Raw genomic sequence first — 15,431 nt, forward strand, 5'->3', positions numbered from 1 at the left:
GCGAGGGAGGCTCGGGCAGGAAGATTGCAAGGTCAAAGCCAGCTTCAGCAAATGAGACCCTGTCTCAAAATTAAAAAGGATGGGGGTGTGGCTCCAGATTGAGTGCCCCAGATACAAAAAAAAAAAAAAGGAAAATTCTGGGTAGAACCTCTCAATGCACCGTGTATCTGGTCACCCTTGAAGCACGATGGCTACCTCTCCGGAGAGCTTGCCTGGTGCACCAGCAACCCACATACAGAGAACTGGAGTGGAGGACCCCGCTCCCGGCTGTGGACCTGGCTCAGAACCCAGTCAAAGCCAGCACGGAGGGTTGTGGCGCAGAACAAGGAAGGCCTTCGAGCTCAACTGCTGATGGGTCCAGTTCTGGGACCATGGCCTGGCCAGCAGGACTGCTGAGGTGAGCACCTGTGGAGCCACCACGTCCCAAACAAGGCCGTTCCTGGGGATCACTGAGGCTGGGTGGCCTCGCCTGGACCCGCCACTGCCCACGGTGTCGCCGGAGCCTTCTGCTGTGTCCTGACTTGACACCAGGGTCCTCAATTAGGACAGTCGGGACTCCCTCAGTCTCAGCCAAGCACCAAGGTCCCCAGGAAAGCTTCGTCACCGAATCCTAAATTTCTGTTTGACTGTGAAGCCCAGGCTCCAGGTACTGCGGGAGGTGCTGTCTCAGGATTCGGCTTTTCCTGTTCGCCAAGGGGAGTGGGAGAGGCTGCGGTCTGGGGCTTCCCACCTGGAGGAGTCCCTCTGTCCTTCCCTCTAGTACTGTGACCAGTCCTCTCTGCTTCCTGAGGCGGTACTTCCTCCAGCCGGGGCTCTGCACACGCACTGGCCCCCCCGCCCTCCTCCACACCTTTCCTGCCCATAGGGTCCTGTCCAGCGCCTCCTCCTCAGGCCTGGGGCAGTCCTGTCAGTGACGCCCACACCTCAGCCCATGCCCCCTCACTGCTCCCTCTGAAATTCATCTGTCTCAGCCAATTACTGAGGCCCCAAGTGACTGAGATTCACCCCACTGGGAGCGATGCTGACGGAGATGGCACTTTCATGGGTCACAAAGTCGAGAAACCGGCCAGTCTCCTTTATCCCATCCCCCTCTGTCCTGGTCCCAGACCCCAGTTTGCCCAGAGGGTCCCACTGATAAGACACTGAGGCCTTGGACCTCCATGGAGCTGGGATGGGGCCTCCATAGGGACTTGGCCCTTCATCTCCTTAACCCAGCACTGTCCGGCAGAACCTGCTGCTGTGGCGGAATGTCCCCTCTGTTCAGGGCAGTAGCCCCCGGCCACATGTGGCAGTCTGCTGTCTTTGGCTGAGGAAGCAGGATTCCAATTGACTCCAGTCACCCGCGGCCAAGGGCTGCCGTGGCGGGGAGCACGGCGCCAGCTGGTGCCCTCTGACTGGGGTCGGAGCACACCATGACAGCATCCCTGCCGGGCAGGCCGATCCTACCTGGCCTGGTCCCCTCCTAGTGTCCACAAGCCTCCACTCATCTCTGCCGTGTCTTGAGGTACCCACTCGAGCCACTGGCGCCCAGATCTAGGGACAGTCACAGCAGAGAGTACAGGACAGGACTGAGGGTGGGGGGGCTGGGGGAGAGGGCTGGGGAGGCCATGCTGGGGCCCCACGGAAGGTGCCCCAGGTGGTGGCTGCCCAGCACTTGGTTCTGGCTAGAGTGGGGGGGGAGGCAGGAGCCAGCTCACAGGTGTCCTCACGTGGCCCAGCCTTAACCACTGGAACTTGGCCAGGCGGGGTGGCCCACAGCTGTAATCCTAGGGATTGGGAGGCTGAGGCAGGAGAATCCTGAGTTCAAAGCCAGCCTCAGTCACTTAGCAAGGCCCAGTCTCAAAATTTAAGAAGATGAAATGTGGGCTGGGCCTGGGGCTGAGCAGTACAGCGCCTAGCACTTGTGGGGCCCTGGGTCTGGTCTTCAGCATCACTGAACAATGAATAAATAACATAAAGGTATTGTGTCCAATTACAACTGAAAAATAAGCACCCTTTAAAAAAAAAGGCGGTACCTGGCTCCGTGGTTAACTGCCCTTGGGTTCAATCCCTGGTACCAAAAACCAAAATAAAAAAACAATCTTGGTCTGAGGGTGGCAGGGTCTGGGCATGTGTCAGGCACAGTCCAAGCTGAGGTGACTGACCCTTGCCCAAACCAATCGCAGCCCCCAGGGGTGAGGAGGGCAGGGCAGACTTGAGCAGGGCCATTGCAGGTCCCTGCAGGGCAGCAGGGACAGGGCAGGGGTCTGGGGTAAGAAGAGGTGGTGCCCTCTGCAGCCACCCTGCCCCCAGGAAGGGAGAGGGAGCTCTCTGAGGCACCCAGGAGAGAGGCTGCAGGGTGCAGAGTGGGTGGGAGAGGAGACCCAGGGTGGGACCCCAGGAGGACAGCGCAAGCCAGGGAAGGGCAGCTCAGGGAGATGCCCACTGGGGTTGCACTTGGTACCAAGTGCTAGACCACCAGCAGGGCCAGCTGAGAGCCTGGGTGCGGGTGGGCGAGGGCAAAGGACAGGCCTCCTGGCGGACAGCAGGCTGGAGTCTGCGCTGGGCATCTCAGGGACAGGACCCTTCCCGTATCCAGCCAGCGCGGCCTGCGCGTCTGCCGTGCTCCAGGATCCTGTGGGCCACACCCCACCTCCCTGGTGACTGGAGTCAGAGGAGGCCATGGCATGGCCGGGCGCAGGACACACGTGCAGGAGCGTCAGCAGGTTTATTTCCAGGGCAGGGGTCACACGCGTCTGTAGTGGTAGAGATGGTGTTTGCACACGGGGCAAGAGTGGGTCACGTCCTTCAAGCTTCGAATCCAGAAGGGCACGAGGCAGCAGCCCAGGCAGCACCTGCAGCCATAAGGCATGGCCTATAAGTGCACCACCCTGGCCCTGGCCCTCACTGCCCTCGGGTGGCTGGCCCCCCATGAGCTGCTGGGCGCCTTCACAGGCCAGGGATTCCCCACGGTGGTGACAGGCACTGCTGGGAACCCTCACATGGCAGGCGTGACTGCCAGTCAGAGGGCATTGCCGCCTCTGAGTGTGGCAGTGGCGGACATCGGGACGTCCTTGTCCTTGCTCCTGCCTGTCCTCCACAAACTCCCCTGCTGCCCACCTGGCTGCTAGATGCCAGCCCTTTCTCCCAGCAGGGCCTTTTGGAGCCCAGGGCCAGCCACTCACCCACACAAACAGAGGCCTAAGCACATTAGCCAGTTGAGGACTCCATTGACAGGGGTGGTCTCCGTGACGATTTGGTTGCCACAGTAGGGACATGTGGTGCGCATTGGCAAGGAGGTGGAGATCCTGGGCAGGTTGGTGTATATTCCTGGGGGGAGGGGCGAGAGGCAGGTCAGACCTGCACCGCCTCACCCCACCCTTGGGGCCAACCTGGCTGGACACACCACCCCCGCTGTGACTGCTTGTCTTTTGGTTGTTCCTGGTGGTCATCTAAGCAACCAAGACCACCTGGCTAGGCTCGTGCCACCCGTCATCCACCTGCCCATCAGCCTCAGGCTCCTTCCCCCAGTCATGACCCCCTGGTGAGCAGGTGAAGTCAGGACCCAGGGGGTTTGGAGCACCTCTTGAGTCTAACCCAGGTCCCTCTGTCCAGCGAGTTGCCCAGCTCTACCCCCGCTCGCGGTCAGCCCCCTTTCTCAACCTGCGGGGTAGCCCGAGTCTGTTCCCATGCCTGTGGTGGGAAGAACAGCCAGCCTCGCCGCTGGACTTGCACCTGGACGTTGGCCCACAGGTGCGCCTAGCAGCCTGGGACGTCGGCCCTCCCAGTGTCCTTTGGTGGCTGGATTTGTCAAGAGCACGCTGCTGAGGCTCGGGCGCAGCTCAGGGAGCCTTCGCCCCGCGTGCATGGGACCCGGGGGAAACCCCAGCGCCTCAAAATAAGCCCCAGAGCAAGAACAAGAACGCTGGTGGCGCTCCACAGTGTCCTGGAGCAGAGCCAGGTCTGCCTGCACCCCTGCCTGGAGAGGGACGGGGCTGCGCCAGGGTGAGCTCCGAGGCAGGGGAGGGTGACGTGCCCCGCACTTGGTAGGAAGCTAGGATGGGGACTTCACGGTTGTCTGGCGCTCTCCAAGAGAGAGGTCTTTGTCACTGTGTCACCCTGAGGCTACCTGTGGGGATTTACTGTCCACTGTGGTCTGTGTGAGTGTCTCTCAAAGGTCCATGTGTCCAAGGCTTGGTCCCCAGGGTGGCGCTATTGGGAGGTGTGTGGACCTTGACTTAGGGGCCGTCCTCAGGTCACTGGGATCTGAGGACGCTGTAGGACCCCGGTCCTTCTCTGCTGCCCAGACCGTGATGGAAACGTTGGCTCTGACATTTCCTCCCTGTCATGGGCATCTGGTTTCTGCAGAGGCCCAGAGCAGTGGGACTGGCCAGCCGTGGACTGGAACCCCCAGGCCTGGGAGCCAGAGCAAACCTTTCTCTGTGCATTAGCTGCAGCAGCGTGAAGCTGACCCTCAGTCCACCCTGACCGTTCTTTGGAGTGCTTGAGAATTCCTTGGAAAATATGTAGAATCCCCAAACCCAGGCCCCTCCTGGGGGTCTGTGTTCTCCGTCTCTGGGATCCAGGGTGGAGGTGATGTGCTTGCAGGGAGTTTACAGGCATCTCCTGAGCACCTACTGTATGCCAGGGTGTCTACTAGTGACCACACATTGGACAGAGTGATGCTCAAGGCCACTGACATGGGGACAGCCTGTGGGAGCCACAGAGAGGCCCTAACCAGCTGCAGGGCCACGGAGCCATGGGGCCGGGAGGAGGGCTTTCCAGCGGGCAGTTTGGGCCCATGGTCAGGCCAGGGGCCTGTGCCAATCTGAGCGGGAAGTGTGTGCGAGGAGAGAGGTGGCTGCACTTTGCACTCACCTGTGGGCTGCTGAGGGCGGGAGCCTCCTGCAGGAGGGTTGTAAGGAGGCGGTGGCCCTTGAGGAGAGAGGAGGGAAGAGCACCCTCAGCTGCCAGGACTGAGTGCCCACGGGCAGGTGCCCACTCCAGAGGGCAGATGGGGCCTGGAAGGATGCGTCAGCTTCCATGGCTGCGTGGCCGTCGGTGGAGGAGCTGGATTTGAACCTGGGCACGTCTGACTGCACTGTGCCCTCGTGTCCTGGCATACAAGCTCTTCCTGGAGCAGCACCAGGTGGCCCAGGACACAGGAGCTCGGGGCCGTCCATCGCCAGCCGCGCTCAGAGCTGGGTGCTTAACACACTTCCTACAGTCCTCCTGCCCGTGCAGCAGGGTGCTCCCCTATTCCAGCAGCAGATGTGAGACTAGACTCAGAGAGCAGGTGGCTTTCCCAAGGTCCCAGTAAATAAGTGTGACAGCCCAGGATGGAGCTGAAAGGCCCGACTCCGGAGTCCACGCTGCCATTGTGCCCCTTGCCTCTGTCAGAATGGCTCCCACATGGGCTGCGCCCAACTGCTCAGGAGGAGGCCTTTATGGGTCCTGCCCTCCACTCTCCCAGACTTGCTCCCTGAGCCCCAGGGTCCTCCCGCAGTGTCGGGCTCCCCACCTGCTCAGCGGGCCCCAGCCCCTCCTCCCAGCCCCACCTTGCCCCACAGGCTCAGGAAGCAGCTCCTGCGCTTTCCACAAGGGAGTCCGGAGCCTGGGACCCGAGAGGTGGGCAGGAGAGGGAGCCCCCTGAGCGTGTGTGGGCAGAGGGTCCCGTGTCTCCAGGGACAGCCCCGTGGCTTGTCCTGCACAGGGACGCAGCCTTTCTCTCCACCACCGGCTCTTCCCGCCCCTCCCAGGAAGGGAGGCTGGAGGCTGGAGGCTGGAGGGGGCTCCTGGGCCTCCCACCAGAGCTTGCTGGGGTGGGGGCAGGCGCAAGCCCCTCCCCGTCCTGCCCAGTGGCTCCACTCCCCAGGACAGGGAGAGGTCCCCGCATCCACAGACAAAGGAGGGTCAGAAAGAAGTCCCCCGGGCCTCCCCCAGGAGTCACTCCCAGCTGTGAGCAGCACTGCCCATCAGTGCCCTGGGGTCCTGCCGACCCCTGCTGGCGCCACCAGGCATCAACAGTGAGAGGTGACTGGGGGCTCTCCAGGGCCGTGTCCCCCAGGCCGGGCAGTGGCCTGGCCCCGTGTGATGTCCGCAGCCTCCTGTCCTTGTGGGCTCAAAGAGAGTGTGTGCTGCCAGAGGCCTTGCTGCCCGTGTCCCTGTGGGGTCACCTGGGTGGTGGGGCGGTGGGACTTGGGGGGTGCTGATCCCGGGGATCAGCCCTGGCTGGGCCAGGTGGCCCCATCCCGCCTCCTGCTGCCCCTGGGCCCCAGCATCCCCCTGGCCCTGGCCACTCCCAGCCCCCGCCCCTCACCCTGAGGTTGGTTCCATTTTGGCTCCTCCTTGTTCCTCTGTTTCAGCAGTGGTGTCCTGGTGACCTGGGGTTCCGTGTCCTCATTCTCCTGGTCCTCATCCTGAGCAGTCCTCATGGTGAGGCCTGGCGGCCAGAGACAAGCAGGAGAGCAGCAACGGCCTCCCAGCTGCCGGCTGGGTGACTGACCACTATTGTGATGTCTGCATGAGGCCAGAGACTGCCTTGTCCCAGCTTCCTGTGGAAGGGGCGGGGGCCACCCACAGGCTCAGTCTCCACTGCCTCCCAGGCTGGGAGGACTCCTGAGGCCAGGGGAGTGACCGGGAGCCGGGGGCGGGAGTCCTGCCACACCTAGCTCTTCTCCGAGGGACCCGTGACCAGGACGTCCACGTCCTCGGGTTTAGAAACTTCTTTAGGTGTGGGCACATGTGTGCATGTGGGGGTCCACCTCACCAGGCCACCTGACTCTTGTGCTGTCCAGCTCTGGGGACTTGGGTGACACTTGTCTGCACCTGCAGCCCTCACCTCCTCTGCTGTAAAACAGGCAAAATAATAGCAACCCCACAGGGCCCTGGAGAAACAGGCTACACCACCTGGATGCGCCCAGTGGACGGTCATCTTCAAACGAGAGCAGAGCAGAGCTGGGTGTGGTGGGGCAGGCTGCAATTGCAGCCACTTGGGAGGCTGAGGCAGGAGGGTCTCAGGTTCAAGACAGCCTCAGAAAGTTAGCAAGGCCTTAAGCAACTTAGTGAGACCCCGTCTCAAAATAAAACATAAAAAGGGATGGGGATGTGGCTCAGTTGTCGAACACCCCTGGGTTCCGACCTCCTACCAAAAATCAATCAATCAATCAAATGTAAGAAAATAAAAGAAGGTTGGCTGGTGGGGACCAGAGGAGCTCCCGTGACCGTGGCTGTTCTCAATGCCAAAGGCAGCAGAGCCGCACACAGGGTCACGGCTACTGGGGAGCCAGGACCACGGGGTCCCACCAGGGACTGCAGGACTTCTCCCTTTGCCAGGGCACATGGGAGGACCAAGGAGAGCTCAGCCTGGGTGGACAGAACCCACGGTTATGCCAAGTCCCGGGACCCAGCCTCCTCGTGCCTCTGAAAGGCCACCGCTGGCCACACCTGGCAGTCGCAGACGTGGGACCCGGTCTTGCTCTTTCCAGAAACCCTTCCCCAGAGTGAGCTGCCATTTGTGACCAGGCACCGCGCTGTTCAGTGCAGTAGCTGGGAGAGCCCCCTGTGGCTCCGTCTGGAAGTCACCAGGTTCCTCCGTGTGGCTACTCCTCAGCTGCCAAATGAGCAAGAGAGAGATGGGAACCTGGCAGGATGTGTCAGGAAGGAGGGGAGAGGAGGAGAGGAAGAGGAGCTCCGGGAGGAGTGTCAGAGAAACACCAACAGAAGCTGGCAGGGCACACAATCTAATTCCAGCGGCTCAGGAGGCCGACGCAGGAGGATCCTGAGTTCAAAGCCAGCAGCTCAGCAGCTCACCAAGGCCCTAAGCAACTCAGTAAGGCCCAGTCTCAATATTTAAGATGATGAATTGTGGCTGGGCCTGGGGCTGAGCAGTACAGCGCTTAGCACTTGCGGGGCCCTGGGTCTGATCCTCAGCATCAAGGAACAATAAATAAATAACATAAAGGTATTGTGTCCAATTACAACTGAAAAATAAATACCCTTAAAAAAAAGGTGGGGGTTGGGGATGTGGCTCAAGCGGTAGCACGCTCGCCTGGCATGCGTGCAGCCCGGGTTCGATCCTCAGCACCACATACCAACAAAGATGTTGTATCCGCCAAGAACTAAAAAATAAATATTAAAAAATTCTCTCTCTCTCTCTCTCTCTCTCTCTCTCTCTCTCTCTCTCTCTCTCTCTCTCTCTCTCTCCCCCCCCCCTCTCCCTCTCTAAAAAAAAAGAAAAAAAAAAGTGGTACCGTGGTTAAGTGCCCTTGGGTTCAATCCCTGGTACAAAAAAAAAAAAAAAAAAAACAACCCTTGGTCTGAGGGTGGCAGGGTCTGGGCATGTGTCAGGCACAGTCCAAGCTGAGGTGACTGACCCTTGCCCAAACCAATCGCAGCCCCCAGGGGTGAGGAGGGCAGGGCAGACTTGAGCAGGGCCATTGCAGGTCCCTGCAGGGCAGCAGGGACAGGGCAGGGGTCTGGGGTAAGAAGAGGTGGTGCCCTCTGCAGCCACCCTGCCCCCAGGAAGGGAGAGGGAGCTCTCTGAGGCACCCAGGAGAGAGGCTGCAGGGTGCAGAGTGGGTGGGAGAGGAGACCCAGGGTGGGACCCCAGGAGGACAGTGCAGGCCAGGGAAGGGCAGCTCAGGGAGATGCCCACTGGGGTTGCACTTGGTACCAAGTGCTAGACCACCAGCAGGGCCAGCTGAGAGCCTGGGTGCGGGTGGGCGAGGGCAAAGGACAGGCCTCCTGGCGGACAGCAGGCTGGAGTCTGCGCTGGGCATCTCAGGGACAGGACCCTTCCCGTATCCAGCCAGCGCGGCCTGCGCGTCTGCCGTGCTCCAGGATCCTGTGGGCCACACCCCACCTCCCTGGTGACTGGAGTCAGAGGAGGCCATGGCATGGCCGGGCGCAGGACACACGTGCAGGAGCGTCAGCAGGTTTATTTCCAGGGCAGGGGTCACATGCGTTTGAAGTGGTACAGATCGTGCTTGCACACGGGGCAAGAGTGGGTCACGTCCTTCAAGCTGGGCATCCAGAAGGGCACGAGGCAGCAGCCCAGGCAGCACCTGCAGCCATAAGGCATGGCCTATAAGTGCACCACCCTGGCCCTGGCCCTCACTGCCCTCGGGTGGCTGGCCCCCCATGAGCTGCTGGGCGCCTTCACAGGCCAGGGATTCCCCACGGTGGTGACAGGCACTGCTGGGAACCCTCACATGGCAGGCGTGACTGCCAGTCAGAGGGCATTGCCGCCTCTCAGTGTGGCAGTGGCGGACATCGGGACGTCCTTGTCCTTGCTCCTGCCTGTCCTCCACAAACTCCCCTGCTGCCCACCTGGCTGCTAGATGCCAGCCCTTTCTCCCAGCAGGGCCTTTTGGAGCCCAGGGCCAGCCACTCACCCACAGAAACAGAGGCCTAAGCACAGAAGCCAGGTGAGGATTCCTGGAACAGGGGTGGTCTCCGTGACGACTAGGTGGCCACAGTAGGGACATACGGTACGCATTGGCAAGGAGGTGGAGATCCTGGGCAGGTTGGTGTACATGCCTGGGTGGGCGAGAGGCAGGTCAGACCTGCACCGCCTCACCCCACCCTTGGGGCCAACCTGGCTGGACACACCACCCCCGCTGTGACTGCTTGTCTTTTGGTTGTTCCTGGTGGTCATCTAAGCAACCAAGACCACCTGGCTAGGCTCGTGCCACCCGTCATCCACCTGCCCATCAGCCTCAGGCTCCTTCACCCCAGTCATGACCCCCTGGTGAGCAGGTGAAGTCAGGACCCAGGGGGTTTGGAGCACCTCTTGAGTCTAACCCAGGTCCCTCTGTCCAGCGAGTTGCCCAGCTCAACCCCCGCTCGCGGTCAGCCCCCTTTCTCAACCTGCGGGGTAGCCCGAGTCTGTTCCCATGCCTGTGGTGGGAAGAACAGCCAGCCTCGCCGCTCGACTTGCACCTGGACGTTGGCCCACAGGTGCGCCTAGCAGCCTGGGACGTCGGCCCTCCCAGTGTCCTTTGGTGGCTGGATTTGTCAAGAGTACGCTGCTGAGGCTCGGGCGCAGCTCAGGGAGCCTTCGCCCCGCGTGCATGGGACCCGGGGGAAACCCCAGCGCCTCAAAATAAGCCCCAGAGCAAGAACAAGAACGCTGGTGGCGCTCCACAGTGTCCTGGAGCAGAGCCAGGTCTGCCTGCACCCCTGCCTGGAGAGGGACGGGGCTGCGCCAGGGTGAGCTCCGAGGCAGGGGAGGGTGACGTGCCCCGCACTTGGTAGGAAGCTAGGATGGGGACTTCACGGTTGTCTGGCGCTCTCCAAGAGAGAGGTCTTTGTCACTGTGTCACCCTGAGGCTACCTGTGGGGATTTACTGTCCACTGTGGTCTGTGTGAGTGTCTCTCAAAGGTCCATGTGTCCAAGGCTTGGTCCCCAGGGTGGCGCTATTGGGAGGTGTGTGGACCTTGACTTAGGGGCCGTCCTCAGGTCACTGGGATCTGAGGACGCTGTAGGACCCCGGTCCTTCTCTGCTGCCCAGACCGTGATGGAAACGTTGGCTCTGACATTTCCTCCCTGTCATGGGCATCTGGTTTCTGCAGAGGCCCAGAGCAGTGGGACTGGCCAGCCATGGACTGGAACCCCCAGGCCTGGGAGCCAGAGCAAACCTTTCTCTGTGCATTAGCTGCAGCAGCGTGAAGCTGACCCTCAGTCCACCCTGACCGTTCTTTGGAGTGCTTGAGAATTCCTTGGAAAATATGTAGAATCCCCAAACCCAGGCCCCTCCTGGGGGTCTGTGTTCTCCGTCTCTGGGATCCAGGGTGGAGGTGATGTGCTTGCAGGGAGTTTACAGGCATCTCCTGAGCACCTACTGTATGCCAGGGTGTCTACTAGTGACCACACATTGGACAGAGTGATGCTCAAGGCCACTGACATGGGGACAGCCTGTGGGAGCCACAGAGAGGCCCTAACCAGCTGCAGGGCCACGGAGCCATGGGGCCGGGAGGAGGGCTTTCCAGCGGGCAGTTTGGGCCCATGGTCAGGCCAGGGGCCTGTGCCAATCTGAGCGGGAAGTGTGTGCGAGGAGAGAGGTGGCTGCACTTTGCACTCACCTGTGGGCTGCTGAGGGCGGGAGCCTCCTGCAGGAGGGTTGTAAGGAGGCGGTGGCCCTTGAGGAGAGAGGAGGGAAGAGCACCCTCAGCTGCCAGGACTGAGTGCCCACGGGCAGGTGCCCACTCCAGAGGGCAGATGGGGCCTGGAAGGATGCGTCAGCTTCCATGGCTGCGTGGCCGTCGGTGGAGGAGCTGGATTTGAACCTGGGCACGTCTGACTGCACTGTGCCCTCGTGTCCTGGCATACAAGCTCTTCCTGGAGCAGCACCAGGTGGCCCAGGACACAGGAGCTCGGGGCCGTCCATCGCCAGCCGCGCTCAGAGCTGGGTGCTTAACACACTTCCTACAGTCCTCCTGCCCGTGCAGCAGGGTGCTCCCCTATTCCAGCAGCAGATGTGAGACTAGACTCAGAGAGCAGGTGGCTTTCCCAAGGTCCCAGTAAATAAGTGTGACAGCCCAGGATGGAGCTGAAAGGCCCGACTCCGGAGTCCACGCTGCCATTGTGCCCCTTGCCTCTGTCAGAATGGCTCCCACATGGGCTGCGCCCAACTGCTCAGGAGGAGGCCTTTATGGGTCCTGCCCTCCACTCTCCCAGACTTGCTCCCTGAGCCCCAGGGTCCTCCCGCAGTGTCGGGCTCCCCACCTGCTCAGCGGGCCCCAGCCCCTCCTCCCAGCCCCACCTTGCCCCACAGGCTCAGGAAGCAGCTCCTGCGCTTTCCACAAGGGAGTCCGGAGCCTGGGACCCGAGAGGTGGGCAGGAGAGGGAGCCCCCTGAGCGTGTGTGGGCAGAGGGTCCCGTGTCTCCAGGGACAGCCCCGTGGCTTGTCCTGCACAGGGACGCAGCCTTTCTCTCCACCACCGGCTCTTCCCGCCCCTCCCAGGAAGGGAGGCTGGAGGCTGGAGGCTGGAGGGGGCTCCTGGGCCTCCCACCAGAGCTTGCTGGGGTGGGGGCAGGCGCAAGCCCCTCCCCGTCCTGCCCAGTGGCTCCACTCCCCAGGACAGGGAGAGGTCCCCGCATCCACAGACAAAGGAGGGTCAGAAAGAAGTCCCCCGGGCCTCCCCCAGGAGTCACTCCCAGCTGTGAGCAGCACTGCCCATCAGTGCCCTGGGGTCCTGCCGACCCCTGCTGGCGCCACCAGGCATCAACAGTGAGAGGTGACTGGGGGCTCTCCAGGGCCGTGTCCCCCAGGCCGGGCAGTGGCCTGGCCCCGTGTGATGTCCGCAGCCTCCTGCCCTTGTGGGCTCAAAGAGAGTGTGTGCTGCCAGAGGCCTTGCTGCCCGTGTCCCTGTGGGGTCACCTGGGTGGTGGGGCGGTGGGACTTGGGGGGTGCTGATCCCGGGGATCAGCCCTGGCTGGGCCAGGTGGCCCCATCCCGCCTCCTGCTGCCCCTGGGCCCCAGCATCCCCCTGGCCCTGGCCACTCCCAGCCCCCGCCCCTCACCCTGAGGTTGGTTCCATTTTGGCTCCTCCTTGTTCCTCTGTTTCAGCAGTGGTGTCCTGGTGACCTGGGGTTCCGTGTCCTCATTCTCCTGGTCCTCATCCTGAGCAGTCCTCATGGTGAGGCCTGGCGGCCAGAGACAAGCAGGAGAGCAGCAACGGCCTCCCAGCTGCCGGCTGGGTGACTGACCACTATTGTGATGTCTGCATGAGGCCAGAGACTGCCTTGTCCCAGCTTCCTGTGGAAGGGGCGGGGGCCACCCACAGGCTCAGTCTCCACTGCCTCCCAGGCTGGGAGGACTCCTGAGGCCAGGGGAGTGACCGGGAGCCGGGGGCGGGAGTCCTGCCACACCTAGCTCTTCTCCGGGGGACCCGTGACCAGGACGTCCACGTCCTCGGGTTTAGAAACTTCTTTAGGCGTGGGCACATGTGTGCATGTGGGGGTCCACCTCACCAGGCCACCTGACTCTTGTGCTGTCCAGCTCTGGGGGCTTGGGTGACACCTGTCTGCACCTGCAGCCCTCACCTCCTCTGCTGTAAAACAGGCAAAATAAGAGCAACCCCACAGGGCCCTGGAGAAACAGGCTACACCACCTGGATGCGCCCAGTGGACGGTCATCTTCAAACGAGAGCAGAGCAGAGCTGGGTGTGGTGGGGCAGGCTGCAATTGCAGCCACTTGGGAGGCTGAGGCAGGAGGGTCTCAGGTTCAAGACAGCCTCAGAAAGTTAGCAAGGCCTTAAGCAACTTAGTGAGACCCTGTTTCAAAAAAAAAAAAAGAATATTACTATATTACTTAGGAATAAAAGAGAATATTCATGGCATTTGCCCGTAAATGGATGGAGTTGGAGAATATAATGCTAACAGAAGTTAGCCAATCCCCAAAACCCAAATGCTGAATTTTTGGTCTGATATAGGGAGGCTGACTCATAGTGGGGTTGAGAGGTGAGAGCTTGGGAGGAATAGACGAACTCTAGATTGGGCAAAGGGGTGGGAGGGGAAGAGAGGGGCATGGGCGTAAAAAAGATGGTTGAATGAGATGGACATCATGACCCTAAGTAGGTGTATGAAGAGACAGACTGTGTGACTCTACTTTGTATATGACCAGAGATATGAAAAATTGTGCTCTATATGTGTAATATGAAGTGTAATGCATTTTGCTGTCATACATAACAAGTTAGAATAAAAATAAATAAGGACTGGGGATGTAGCTCCGTGGTAGGCACCACCCCCCTTTGGTTCAACCCACAGTTCAGGAAGATGATAATAATACTAATAATAATAATAATAATAATAATAATAATAATAATAATTTAAATGCGGACAGAGTACCTGAACAGGCATGTGACTTGCCAATAGGGACATGGTGAGAAGATCAGCATCACTAGTCTTCTAAGAAATACAAACTAAAATCCGGGCACCCTGCTGTGTGTGGGGCCATGTGTCTGTCATCCCAGTGACACTGGAGGCTGAGGCAGGAGGACTGCACATTTGAAGCCAGCCTGGGAAAGTTAGCGACTCTGTTTCAAAGTTAAAATCAAAAAGGGCTGAAGATACAGCTCAGTGGAGAGTGTCCCTGGGTTTAGTCCAGGACCAAGAGAAAAGCACGAGAGAAAAGGCCAGAAAAGAAAAACCAGGCACCACTGGAAGCTGACCTCCCTAAGAGAGCTGAGTCCTGGGGGCAGAGGGGCGGCCAGCGGAGCCCGCGGTGCTGTTCTGGTGCGTGCAAAGGGCATGTCGCTTTGTCAAAGGGTCTCTCTTCAAGTTCAGCCCGCGTCCACCTCTGACGGAGCGATGAGAGCACGTGTCCACCAGAGACCCGACTGAGGCTGTTGGTCGCAGCCAAGGGCAAAAGAGCCACAATTCAGAAACAGACCAAGCCCAGGGCTTTGAAGACCCCAGCATAAAGGAAAGAACTCGGAGGACTCGACCCAGAGATGTTGGACATTTCATCATGGTGTGCTCCTCCATTGTTGATGGGTCGTGCCAGGGAGGCCACCCGGGCCCTGCCAGCAGGGGGAGTCCATGAGACAGGCTGCACACGGGCACCCCCCAGGTGGTTCATGTTCTACTTTACAACCAAGGTCCCTGGGCTTTGATCCTCTCTGGGGAGAAGGGAAGTGGCCAGCCACCTTTAGACTCCGTTTAGAGTCCTGCTTATGAGGGGTGAAGGAATCACAGGTGTTTATACCCTGGAATATCGTCAGCAGTAAAAGGGACAGGCCGCTGACATACTGCACAAGATGCACCCACCTCAAAACCCATGTGAGCAGAAGAACCCTGCCCTAGAGGTACCCATACTCTACGATCCCGTTTACTTCAAGTTCTGCAACAGGCCAAGCTAAGCCATGGTGCTAGAAATCAGAAGAGTGTGTGTGTGTGTGTGTGTGTGTGTGTGTGTGTACAGGGAAGTGCAGGGTTGACTGCAAAGAGAGAATTTCCGAGAATGAAGGAAGTATTCTTTTATATTTATTTTATTCTTTGTTACCAGGATTGAAGCCAGGGGTGTTTAGCCGCTGAGTCACATCCCCAGCCCTTTTTTATCTTTTTAGACAGGTCTCACTAAGTTGCTTAGGGCCTCACTTCATGGCTCAGGCTGGACTCAAATTTGCGACTCTCCTGCCTCGGCCTCTCGAGCTGTTTTTTTTTTTTTTTTTTTTTTAAAGAGAGAGGAGAGAGGGCTGGGGATGTGGCTCAAGCGGTAGCGTGCTCGCCTGGCATGCGTGCGGCCCGGGTTCAATCCTCAGCACCACATACCAACAAAGATGTTGTGTCCACTGAAAACTAAAAAAATGAATATTAAAAATTCTCTCTCTCAAAAAAAAAAAAAAAGAGAGGAGAGAGAGAGAGAGAGAGAGAGAGAATTTTAATATTTATCTTTTAGTTTTTAGTGGACACAACATCTTTGTTGGTATGTGGTGCTAAGGATCGA

The sequence above is a fragment of the Spermophilus citellus genome (assembly GCF_964194105.1).
Source record: "Spermophilus citellus genome assembly, chromosome: 6".
In the NCBI taxonomy this organism is placed as follows: Eukaryota; Metazoa; Chordata; class Mammalia; order Rodentia; family Sciuridae; genus Spermophilus; species Spermophilus citellus.